Source organism: Mchenga conophoros, linkage group LG6 (genome assembly GCF_057382185.1).
Source record: "Mchenga conophoros isolate Kocher_MC1m ecotype Shallow Benthic linkage group LG6, M_conophoros_male_GT1.1, whole genome shotgun sequence".
In the NCBI taxonomy this organism is placed as follows: Eukaryota; Metazoa; Chordata; class Actinopteri; order Cichliformes; family Cichlidae; genus Mchenga; species Mchenga conophoros.
This window is the reverse complement of record NC_140531.1, coordinates 25,232,457-25,244,347: the sequence shown is the minus strand read 5'-3', so window position 1 is coordinate 25,244,347 and position 11,891 is coordinate 25,232,457. Positions and strand designations below refer to the sequence as shown.

Sequence of the window (11,891 nt, the reverse complement as noted above, 5' to 3'; positions counted from 1 at the left end):
CACACAGCTTTTGTACTGATGTTAATGCCAAAGGAGGTTTGGAAAAAAAAGGTTTGTTTTGTTTTGTCGCTCAAGGTCATTGAATTAGCCTGTCAAATCACATAAAAAATATTTCTCTACATTGTCAGTTTTAAAGAGTCCTCTGTAGTTTCTTTGATGTTATTTCAGTAAAATTCTCTATTCTTTCAGGTTAATTCAGTGGCTTGTCATTGAATCAAACATTTTAGAGTACAAAACAGCCAATTTCTTCAGAGTTACTTTACACACTTGAGTGCAACAACTTTTTAAAGTAAATCTAATTTTTATGTTTTCTTAAAACAGCACAAATGACTCAAGTAAACCTAAAAAACCTAATTTGTTCAGTAAACCCAGTTTGGGTTTGAATAACTATGGTTTCTGAAAGCTTTCACTTTGTATAAATACCAGTAAAGTTGATCTTAGAATATCTAGAAAAATATCTAATATAAAAAATAATAAATCTAATATTTAAGGAAAATTTTCCTTATTGAGTTGCTGACATCCTTTTATTATATCACGCTCAAATTCATTGTGCTCTTAGATCAATCTATTCCTAGACAAATGTTTTTAAAGGTAGGCTGCATGGCTAAGTGCTCAATTTTATAAGCCTGTGGCAATGGCACTGGATTCAAAGATTCCCATAAAAAAAAAACAGACTACTTGTTTGTCTTTTGCAAACTAAAGTTCGTAGTCCTGTCTTTGTAAAAGTTCAGGTCTTCACATTACATTTTGGATTTTGCTCAATTGTCAAGGTCCTTCCCAGTAGCTGCATCATAGCCAGAATTGTGTTGGTCTACTTGTATATGTAGTTTTTTCCATGTAGTCTGTTCCCTCTACATTTACACAGTTCCACCCACTTAATGTGGTGAAGTTGCTAACTTGTCCTTAGGGCCCATGTGCTTAGTGTTGCCCAGCAATAGAAATTCTTAATGATTCCCTGGGTGGACTTTGGTAAACCCCACTGAGGAATGGCTAGTTACCTTCTCCAGCTAGTGTAGTCTCTGGAGGGCAGGAGTGAGAAGCTTCAACATCCTCTAATTTGGCAACAGGCCTAAGAGTGTGTATGAAGTTAATTTGTAAACAACCTGTTGGCTATGTTCTGCTGTTCCACACACACACACACACACACACACACACACACACTTACAGTCCTTTTGATTGTTTCTCTCCTTACTTTTTTTTTTTTTTACACACAAGTTATAAACTGATTTGTATTGAGTGATATAAGTATTTGATCTCTTAGAATTCTGGCTCTCAGAATTAAAAATGTATCAATCAATCAACTTTATTATGTGTATAAAGCATACCTGTCCACAGAATCAATTTCTTTTATTCCAAACTCTCCACCACCATAAGCAAGACCAAAGAGCTGTCAAAGGACATCAAGGAAAACATGGTAGATCTGCTTGAATGGGATACAAGGGTGTTAGCAAGAAGTTTGACGAGAAGGTGACAACTATCAGTGTGATTATTTAGAAGTGGAAGAAATATTAAATGACGATCAATCACCTTCAGTCTGGAGCTCAATGCAGGTTCTTGCTTCATGGAGTGAAGATGATTATGGGAAAGGTGTTAAATTAACCCATACATACATGGGAAGAGCTTGTTTGTTATCGGAAGGCAGTTGGAAAACCAGCCACAGTACACAGTTGGTAACACACTACACTGTAATGGACTGAAATCCTGCTGCATCTGCAAAGTCCTCCCCTTAAGAAGCCACATGCAGAGGCCAATTTAAAGTTTGCCAGTGAACATATAAATTATTGAGAGAGGGCATGGCAAAAATTGCTGTGATCAGATGAAAGCATAGTTCTTTGGCATTCGTGCAGCCTGCCATATCTTGAGGAAGCGCAATACTGAGTATGACCCAATGACCACCATCCCCACAGTCAAGCACGGAGATGGAAACATTGGAGCTGCCAAGCAGCAGCCAAGAAACCTAAATGATTTTGAGTGTTTCTGTAAAGACAAAGGTCCAAAATCCCTGATGAGATGTGTGCAAACCTGGTGACCACCTACAAGAAACATCATGTTTTACTTGTGGATCAAATGCTATTTTCACTCAAGGACATGCAAATCAATTTATAACTTTTATGTAATGTGTTTCTTTATAACTGATCAAACTTGCAAACTCAGCAGATCATGTAACGTATTATTGCAACACATACTGATGGTGTCTCTTACACAGCAAATTCAAAAGTGTTAAATGTTTTGGTGTTAGTAGTCTTCTTGCAAAAGTAGAGTTAATTTTACTCTAAGTAGAGTCACATTCTTTTAATGTAACTCTGAGGTGTAAAATGATAGTAGTTAAAATCGAGTGTTAAAAATGAGTGTTTCTCTGTCAAATCTGGAGGTGTTACAATGGAAACATTAACTCTTGACCTCTTAACTCTGAACTCCTACAGGGGCTATGACACCAATAGAGTAAATTCACAGACTCCGCCCCCAGCACCATAGGCTCCAGTCGAAGCTGAAGTGAAGCCGTTTCAGAACATTTTGCTCTACATATTTGAGTTGTTTGCCATGCTTGGTAAGTCATTTTTTCAAAGATTGTTTCAATTATTATTATTAGCTTTTACTTCTGTGGCTTTTTGGAGTTGAGACAAAGCTGTGTGAAAGGCATTAGCCATGTTGCTCGGTGATAGCATAATATTCTGTTTTAGCTAGCTGAAAGGTATTGTTTGTGGACAAATACCACAGCCTTGAAAAAAAGCTTGCATGTGAATTTTCAGTCAAACTTTTGGTCAAATACACCTAAAACAATGTCTAGAATGTGAAATGTTGGTATAATGGTGCTACTTGAAGCCTGAAAATTATCTCCCATAAAAAGAAAAATCCGAGCAAACAGCAGTAGAAGATGTCCTGACTGGGTTCTACGTTAGCAATTGATTTGTGCCATTAATTAGTGTCAACTAATTTTTATTCAATCTCCACATAGGATATGCTTGTGAAGATGGAATATGGGGGAGAGCAGAAGTGCGTTGAAGTTCCACAAAGTGATGAATGAAGGACATGCATATTGTATTGAAGAAATAAGTGATGAGAATGCTGTTATTTGCATTTACCAGCTCACCTATGTCAGACCTTTTGATAAACACAATTCTAATGAAAGTGAGAACATGTACACTGTTACATCTTTCAGAAAATGTTTTGAAATTGTGGTGCACAGTTCAGAATAAATGTTTTTCAAAAACCATTGCATCTTTTTAGTAAACGTTTATTTCCAAAAGAAATTTCTAGAAGTTCAGAACAGTAAAATTCCCGCTTTTTAGAATTAATTAGAAGATAACTCTTATGTAGTTAAACTAAAATACTCTTTGAGAGTTAATATATAAACTCTTAACACCTAGTTAGCATTAGCAAGTGTTAAATTATCAACTCCAGACAGATTTGGTGTTTAACACTAAATCAGAGTTAACGTACCAACTGTCCAAAAAGAGTTAAATTAACACTCTCTGGTGTGGACCCATATAGACACTTTAATAGTGTTGAAATCAAATCTGACAGTGTTAATTTGGACATGCTGGACACATCATGTATCACATCCATAGTCACTGTACAGGCTATGCATCTTGGCATCCTTATGCATCCTGGCAAAAAGACATCACAGCTGTCTATTGCATATATTAAGTCAAATTTATAACCATAGCTGTACAGTTTATTTTATTCCAATGAGAGGAAACATTTTGGAGCAAAATTTACTGCATAAACAGATCTGAAACTGTTATTCTTCACTTGTGTATACTTAAGATGATAAAAACTCAAACCACTGGAGGTGCTTCGCCAGCAATAAATTTGTATTTTCTAAATGGCTGCAGCTCAGATTGCAGAACGGTTGGTTACTAATTGGTTAGGGTGGGTGTTCTTGGTTCAGTATTACTAAACAAATCCTGTGAAGCCACAACAAACTACCACCATGATGTGGGTATATTTACAATGGTGAAGAAAAACTAACAGCAATTAGTGTAAAAAGATTCCAGCCTATACTAACAATATCTCGCTCACACTGACATCAGCTTTGTTCTTTGGTGTGTAGCTAAACAGACCATTTTACGAATATATGGAATTTAAAAAAACAAAATAATTGTTTGTCACATGTCAAACAGTTAATAATCTGCATTGGCCTACAATAGAGTCCCCTTATTTTTGTAATAATAATAAAAAAATAGTTATTTAATTTAATAAAAATGCACTTGGGCCACGATATGAAAAGCTTAATGAAATGGTTACATGCCCTTTTATTTGTGGCACTGCCCCCACAAATGTTTCTTGTTACTCAGTTGGGTGCAATCTCTGCACAGCATCTTTATATTATTTAAGACTTTTGCCATCTTTTATCTAGTTTGATCATAGATTCAGTTCATGAGCAGGAAATAAAAGAAAATAATACAGCAACAGGATTTGAAAAATAAGAAAAGTAGGGAGACCAACAATAAAGGAAGGAGCAAAAATAAAGGAAAGTGTGAACAAGTAGAATGGAGAAAAGATAAATTTTTTATAAATGTATTTTAGTTTCCTTAAAACTAACTAAAGCCACCTAACACTCAAATTTCCCCTGTTCCTCCCTCCGATTCCCTCTTTCCTCTGCCAGTAGCAGACTGATTAAACGAGTATTGGGCTATGTGGGTCATATCTCTGCTGGAGTGCTCTGATCGGTTAGTGCTGCCTGGCTGTGTTATCTTCCTGCTCTCTCTGTTTCCCTCCTTCAAGGGAAGGCATTCAGTATGTCTTACAAGGTGACATGTCTCTCAGACTCAGCTCACACACCAAAGGCATAAGACAGCAAGGATGAGCAGGAATATAAATTAAAGGGAATCATTCTGTTTATTGTATTTGTTTATGATTAATTAATGTCTTTGGCAAGCTGAGGGAATCTAAATGTGGCAACTGTAGTGCACAGACTACCAAAATAAATAAATAAAGGAGAGGGAAAAGTGTGGAATAACTAATGCTTTCTGGAAAGATACTTATAGCCTAAAATAGTTGCTGAAATAGAATTTTTTGAAAAAATGTTCAGAAATGTTCTTTCAGTTCTTTATGACTATTTGTAGATGCAGCAATATGAAAATTCAAATTACATAAGGTAAGAAGGCAAAAGAAAGAAAGAAAGAAAAAGAATTAGAAGTCATGCTCAAAGGCTGTGCCACTGTGCCACATAATTCTGGATAAAGTGTAACCATCCTGTAATGTGATCACACCAGTTGCATAGCAAATGGATTCTCACACCACACAAATCATCAAAGGGGTTTTGGGGAGGTTTTGTACACAAGATAAATAATTTTGTCATTACATATACATACAGAACAAAAAGACCATAGGACAGTGACGTATAAGGGGAAGAGCAATCCATTTCTGTCACTTTTTATTCAGTACACACCGGTCATATCCATCTTTGAGCTCTACCTTTAAATTCACATTCATTCATAACTGACTTTCCACTGAAATAAAATATATAAATAAAGATAAATAAAAGTAAGCCAGTCAAAGTTACTTCTACATTAAAAAAGAAAGAAATATGGCTTCATCTTAACCATTATCATCTAATTTTGTCAATAACCACAAAAGAAGCACTCAAAACTTTACAGCTGTAGAAACATGAAACATTAGGCTAGCATAGACAATGAAGCCCTACTCTATAAAACTGCCATAGGTTTAACTCTGCCTGTGAAGCTTGATTTAAGAAATAAATGTTTACATGTTTTAGAGCATAGGTGTCAAACTCTGGCCCGCGGGCCAATTTTGGCCCGCAGCCTACTTACATTTGGCCCGCGAAGCCATACCAAATTACTATCAGAGCTGGCCTACTGGTATTATACAGCTAATATATATATTGTTTAGTATTAAGCTTTGCTTGTTCCATATTCAGTTTTTCAGCAAAACGTGTTTGAGTCCATAAGAAAAGATTCATTCTTATATCTGGAGGAATAAATATATTTCAATAAATATTAACGTTAGCCCACGACTTTGTTCCAGTTTTGAATTTTGGCCTACTGTGTATTTGAGTTTGACACCCCTGTTTTAGAGCATGTTAAGTGTCATCTTTTGTGTAAGTGTTATCACTTGTTTGGTTGGTTGGTTAGTGCTAGTAGACTTACATTAGTTTATGTTAGCTAACCAGTGACTGAACTAATAACTCAGTGGAAAACAAGAAAACTTAAAATCAGTCCAAGGGTGACATTTTTGTATTACCGCTTTCTGCAACAATGAGAAAACTAATTGTACTGCTCACTTTCACTCTCTGTTTCTTTAGCAGCAACTGGCTCTTCCTTGTTGGCTAGCTAAACTGAAACAGGAAATTCCACCTGTTAGCGGTAATGTTTGGGTTTGTAGAGAAGTTTATGAATGTGCCTCTCGGTACACCCAACCTGACCTGATCTGACTCCATCAGTGGACCTGACACAAACAAGCTCTCTCTCTACACTGTCCTCATGCATAAAGTGCTTGAGAAATGGGAAAATCTACCTGTTAGCTGTAATGCTAACATGTGGATATTCCCATTTCAGTTAAGCTAATCAACAACAAGGAACCACTTTCTATTGTTTAAACCAGCCACCTTACAAAAGTTACTCCCTTAGACTGCTTTTAAGAGTTTTTGTTACCTTGTTTTCTGCTGAGTTATCACTATCACTAGTTAGCTAACATAAACATATTGTGTAATCTATTAGCAGCCACCAACCAACAAAACCAGTAGTCATATTCTATATTGGTACAAGACGTCTTTACACAAGCTCTAGAAACTTTAAACATATATTTCATGAATCCAGGTTCACAGACAGTGTTAAATCTATGACAGTATTTTAGAGTAGGACTCCATGGTGTAAGCTAGCCCTTGATACATGTATTGTTTCATGTTGGCTAAACAGCTGTAAAGTTTTATGAGTGCCTCTTTTCTGGTTACTGACAAAATTAGATAATAATAATTTAGCCCATCATCATCTTTAATTTTATTTATGTAGAAGCAAGTATTTCAGTGAAATTTAGTCAGTTATCAATAAACGTGAATGAATGGCATGGCAACAAGCAGCGTCCACTGTGAAACTGGTGTTACATTGTGGTGTCTGTTAATTTAAGCAACTATGACATTTAAAGCTGAATATGAATTTGATTAAAGATGGAAATTTAGCCCATCCATATACGGTATGACATTTTAATGTTTCCATCCCATTTCCTTCTTCTGCATTGTTAAGCACAAGCAGGACATTTTCCAGCCACACTAGAATCTAGTTGAGGTTCTGATGAAATAAAGCACATCACCTCGCATTCCAGAATTTCAGATGTCACTGGAATTTACGGTCTTAAATTACACATTTTTAATTGTGTCATCCGCAGATTCATTTGTCATTATGTAGCCATTCTTTAGTTTATTAGAGGCTAGCTGTGATAGAAGGCTAATTAGTCTTTCTCCAAGTCACATCATATTAACTTCTGAATCACTAGCCTCTCACTGACCTCTGGAAATACATCAAAATGCAAAGGGGTCCGTCCACTGACCTATGCTGGTGCGGGCATGCCTATGCCAACTCATCTGCTTCAGTTGCCCAGCCTGTGTGCGGCAGCATACATGCTCTTGATCATCTTCTCCTCACCTCAATTTTCTGTGAGAGTGCTCATTGGAAGAAAAACACTTAACAGGTACACATAGGCTGCCCTGAATAATTCACTTAATTGGTAAAAAGGGAAGACGACAAGCCTCAGCTGAAGAGTGACAGAGGGTGAGCTACAAAGTGGAATGAATGGGGGAGAGAATGGCCATCCACGGGCTTTTTTGAGGTCACGTACACCCCCATGCATGTTTAATTGGCTTTGGGATGGCATGGTGTTTCTGCTGTCTCTGCTGTGAGTCAGACTCACTATGCCTTTTCTGCAGCGTGCCTTTTCACAGAGGCTCAGCAATGGAGACACTATTTTAGGAATACATTAGGAGCACAGAAAACACTGACATTTAGACAGTCTCTGGGATGGCGGAGAAAGCGAGAAGGCTAGTCACCAGTGTATATGACAGACACTGGATTACTGCCAGTGTGTTTTTGTGGAGAGCTAGTACAGTAGGCCAGACTCATGTCAAGTTACTTTCTAAAAAAGATTCATTTACTTCTTCAAACTAATCGCAATTCACTAAGAAAAGAACTGATCTGATTGCCCCAAATGTGGAAAAATCACACCTAATTGTTGTAAATTTAAAAAAAAAAAAGCAGTTTGAAAAAGGAATCACATTCAATTAATAATCCCACGTTTCCACAGGAAGAAAACCGTGCAAAGATGTACCTTTAAACCTTATGACAGCCATGAATATGTTCTTGCACTGTAGTGCATTTTAAAGCTAAAGTGTGGACTTCTTGTAATAACGTACAGTCTTACCAAAGTAAGATCTGTCTTGGTAAACCTGCATTAGCAAAGATTATCTGTATGTTCAACTGCATATTTGTACCTTCTTAGTTACAGTCTAAATGAAAGGGGGGGGGGGGGGAGTGCTGCTCATGGGAGTTATCACAGAAGGCTGTGAGAAGCAGGTTGTAATGTAAAGAAAAATGTGTAAATACAGTGTCTTGTCTATATAAAATAAAGTAAAATAATTCATAATTTCCTCTGGATGCTAAACGGAATCGGTGGCCTGGCACAAGGTGCTGCTTTCACCTTGGTCCTAATCTCTAATAATATCCGTCATATGATCAAATTAAATTACAGATAATATGTATCATTTGAACCCCAATCCTCAGTAATTGCATGTGTTACTAAGTTACAAGCGTTAGATCTTGTCTACAGATTAGTCATTAAAGCTGTAATGAAATTCTCCACCGGACAGAAAAGTGGCTCTGGTTTTACTATGAAAGGATAATTGAGCTATCTGTGCACAAACAAGCAATTATGAAAGGTTGTTGATCTTCCAAAAAGAATCAGTAAAGGAAATATGTGCTTTGCTTCTAGACTGTATTGTGTAATTTTGTAGCGCAGAGATACAGCACACAAAGCAAAGTTACACTGATAACCCGAGCTTTCATGTTTAATATAATTTGGAATTTCTTAAAATAGTACTTCTTTGTATTCATTGTTTGACAACCAGAGTATTTTTGTACAGAACTCCACCTCTAACTTATAACCTATATTATTATTTGTTGTTTGAGTTTCTTCATGACCACAGTTTAAACAGATTTCCTGAAAACTTACTCCAGTTATAACTCCCAGAGTACTTGCCTAACACCAACCTTTAAACAAAGTTCAAGTCATTAACATGAAAAATGTAACTATACAGCTTTGCAGCACACATTCACATTTATGTTAGTCAGCCATTGTTTCCACCAAGCAATTCTGTCTCAAGCCTCCTAAAAGCATTTTTCCAAACTAAAAATATATATACATAATTAAGCTAGACACGAAGAAAGTAAAAGGATGTTACAAACAGAAGTAATTAAATGTGTACAATCAAAAGATTTCTGATGCAATTAAAAACCAGATGCACTGTGTGTCATACAGTCTGAGTAAGTCGTTTTCAAAATAACCACCACAAACCTGCATACTGCATGAGTACCCACGGCTCTGTTCCTTTCACATTCACTAAGATGCATTACATTAAGAATAAGTAGCAGCATGATTCCGAGACATAACAATAATTGGGTTGTAGGCATATCTGCAATAGAGCAGACAGAAGTGACTTTCTTTTTTCACGAGAGGCAAACTTATTTTTCAGTTTACACATTTCACAGCGCTAAGGGTTAAAGAAAATTACAATTGTGGGTGTTTTTCACCCACAATTTATTGTTAAGTCTGTAGAAAGAAAGCTAGAAACAAAGAACGCTAAGAATGAGAGGAAACAAAGCTACCTAGCAACAAAGCAGCGAAAGAAGCAAGGTGTGAATGGCATGTAGACACAGATAACATGAGACAAACAGGACAGAGGATAAGCATCCTCTGTGGTTTATCTACACACAACACCACAGTCAAGAATAGTGTATCCCAGGGGCCCCTTCTTGCTTTTTCTTCTGATTGGTAATGAGGCACAGCTGCCTTATAGTGGGCACAGCAGGCAGGGCCTTGATTGTTACTGCTTACTTAAGCAGGGAAATTGTGGCAAAAGCTACTGGATAGCGATGCAAGTGCAAGAATGGGGACTTTTGGTAATGAAGAGATCCCAATCTTGGTTATCATGATTCAGAACAGTGTTTTCACTTCTGCTAAATATGGTCCACAAGTAGTTCTGGCTTGCTTATTATGTTTTCATTGGCAGTGTATGTGGTGGGCTTTTTATTCTTCCCTCCTTCCCATGAATGGTGTAAATGTGGCTGTGCTTCCTGGAAAATGCTTTTGGAGCAAAAATAGACAGTTGCAAGCCTGAAAGTGGACTAAAAAAAAGTGTAACGGCATGTAATATTTTCATGTACTTAGAGAATATGAAACACTGGAGATGCCTTTTGGTAACAAGGACTCTTCTTCTACAGGCAGCTCATGATTTTGTCCTTTTAATTTAAACACTTTTTTGACTGGTGAAAGTCCTTTGGTGTGTATCCACAGGAGCTGACTCACTAACAAAGCTGCCAGTCTTACTTTTCTCCATCCTTCTGGCATGAAAAAGTTATTACTTTTTACCATCTTGCGATTTGTCAGTACAAGTCAACATGGCTGAAACCACAAGAGGCAAACAGAAAACAATGAGGATGATTGTGATTGTTTTTGTTTATTTGTTTTCTACTTGGCCCCTCCTCCTCACAGCTGTCAGCCTGACTGTCTGGGGGTGGCAGTTTACCTCAGTATATTTGGATTCTCAGGCTGTTGTTGTTTGGATATGAATCATGAATCCTTTTCTCATTCCCTTCAGGAGTTGCTGGGTGCCAGTTGCTATGGCTACAGTACATCGTGGTTCAGAGAGACACCTTGTGAGATAAATTTGACCAGTGAGACTTATTTATTTTGTCTGTCTTTCACTTTTTCCACCGATGCCGTCCAATTTAGCTTCTGGTGAATAAACCGTTTTTAACACATTTGTGGTGTTAGGGCTCAAGTGAGTGATGAGTAGGTAGCATTTAGAAAAGAGTGTTTGCACATTTGGTTAAAATATTTGAAAATTTCGCTATGAAAGCACATTAGAATGCTTTTTGGCTTTTTTTATGATTGAATGAAAACTGTTTATACAGGCAGCACAATGACTGAATAGAGTCATTTTTAAGGAGATTTAAGAGAAGTTTGTTCACTGAAGTCAAATGAATGCAAACTGAACGCCTACACAAAACTCAGCATTTGCCTCAGTAGTTTGGGCGCAGTGCTTATGAAGGACGTGGGTTGAATCTTCTCTCATCTGGTCCCTTTAGGGGTCGCCACAGTGGATCATTTGTCTCCATCTCACCCTATTCCTAGCATCCTCTGCATGTTCTCCTTCACAATATCCATAAATCTTCTGTGGTCTAACTCTTTTCCTCCTGCTAGCTCCATCTTCAGCATCCTTGGTCCAGTATATCAACTATTTCTCCTCTGCATATGTCCAAACCATCTTAACCATGTCTCTATCTCTATCTGAACCTTTGTCTCCAAACTGCTCAACCTGAGCTACCCCTCTCATGCACTCATTTCTAATCTTGTCCATTGTGGTCACTCCTAGTGAAAATCTTGGAATCTTAGGCTCTGCCACCTCCTGTCTTTGTGTCAGAGCCACCAAACTATACACCACAGCAGGTCTTGGAAACCTTCCCATTCACTCTTGCTGCTATCCTGTTATAAATCACCCCCACACTTGTCCTCACCCACTCCACCCTGTCTGCAGGGAGGACCATTATTGGGTGGCTGTAGCTCAGAAGGTAGTGCAGGTCATTTATTAACTGGAAGTATGGTGGTTTGATCACTGGTTGCTCTGGTCTTGCCAAAATACTAACCCCAAGTGGCTCTCC

At 37.4% G+C, this 11,891-nt stretch overlaps 1 long non-coding RNA gene across 1 annotated transcript; it reads left to right on the top strand.

The window, feature by feature from the left end:
• The first annotated feature begins 2,201 nt into the window (after positions 1-2,201).
• LOC146572697 (uncharacterized) lies at positions 2,202-3,018 on the top strand. Its single transcript, XR_014892929.1, has 2 exons — positions 2,202-2,548; positions 2,957-3,018. It is a non-coding gene; the product is annotated as an uncharacterized LOC146572697 (long non-coding RNA).
• Positions 3,019-11,891: the final 8,873 nt, after the last annotated feature.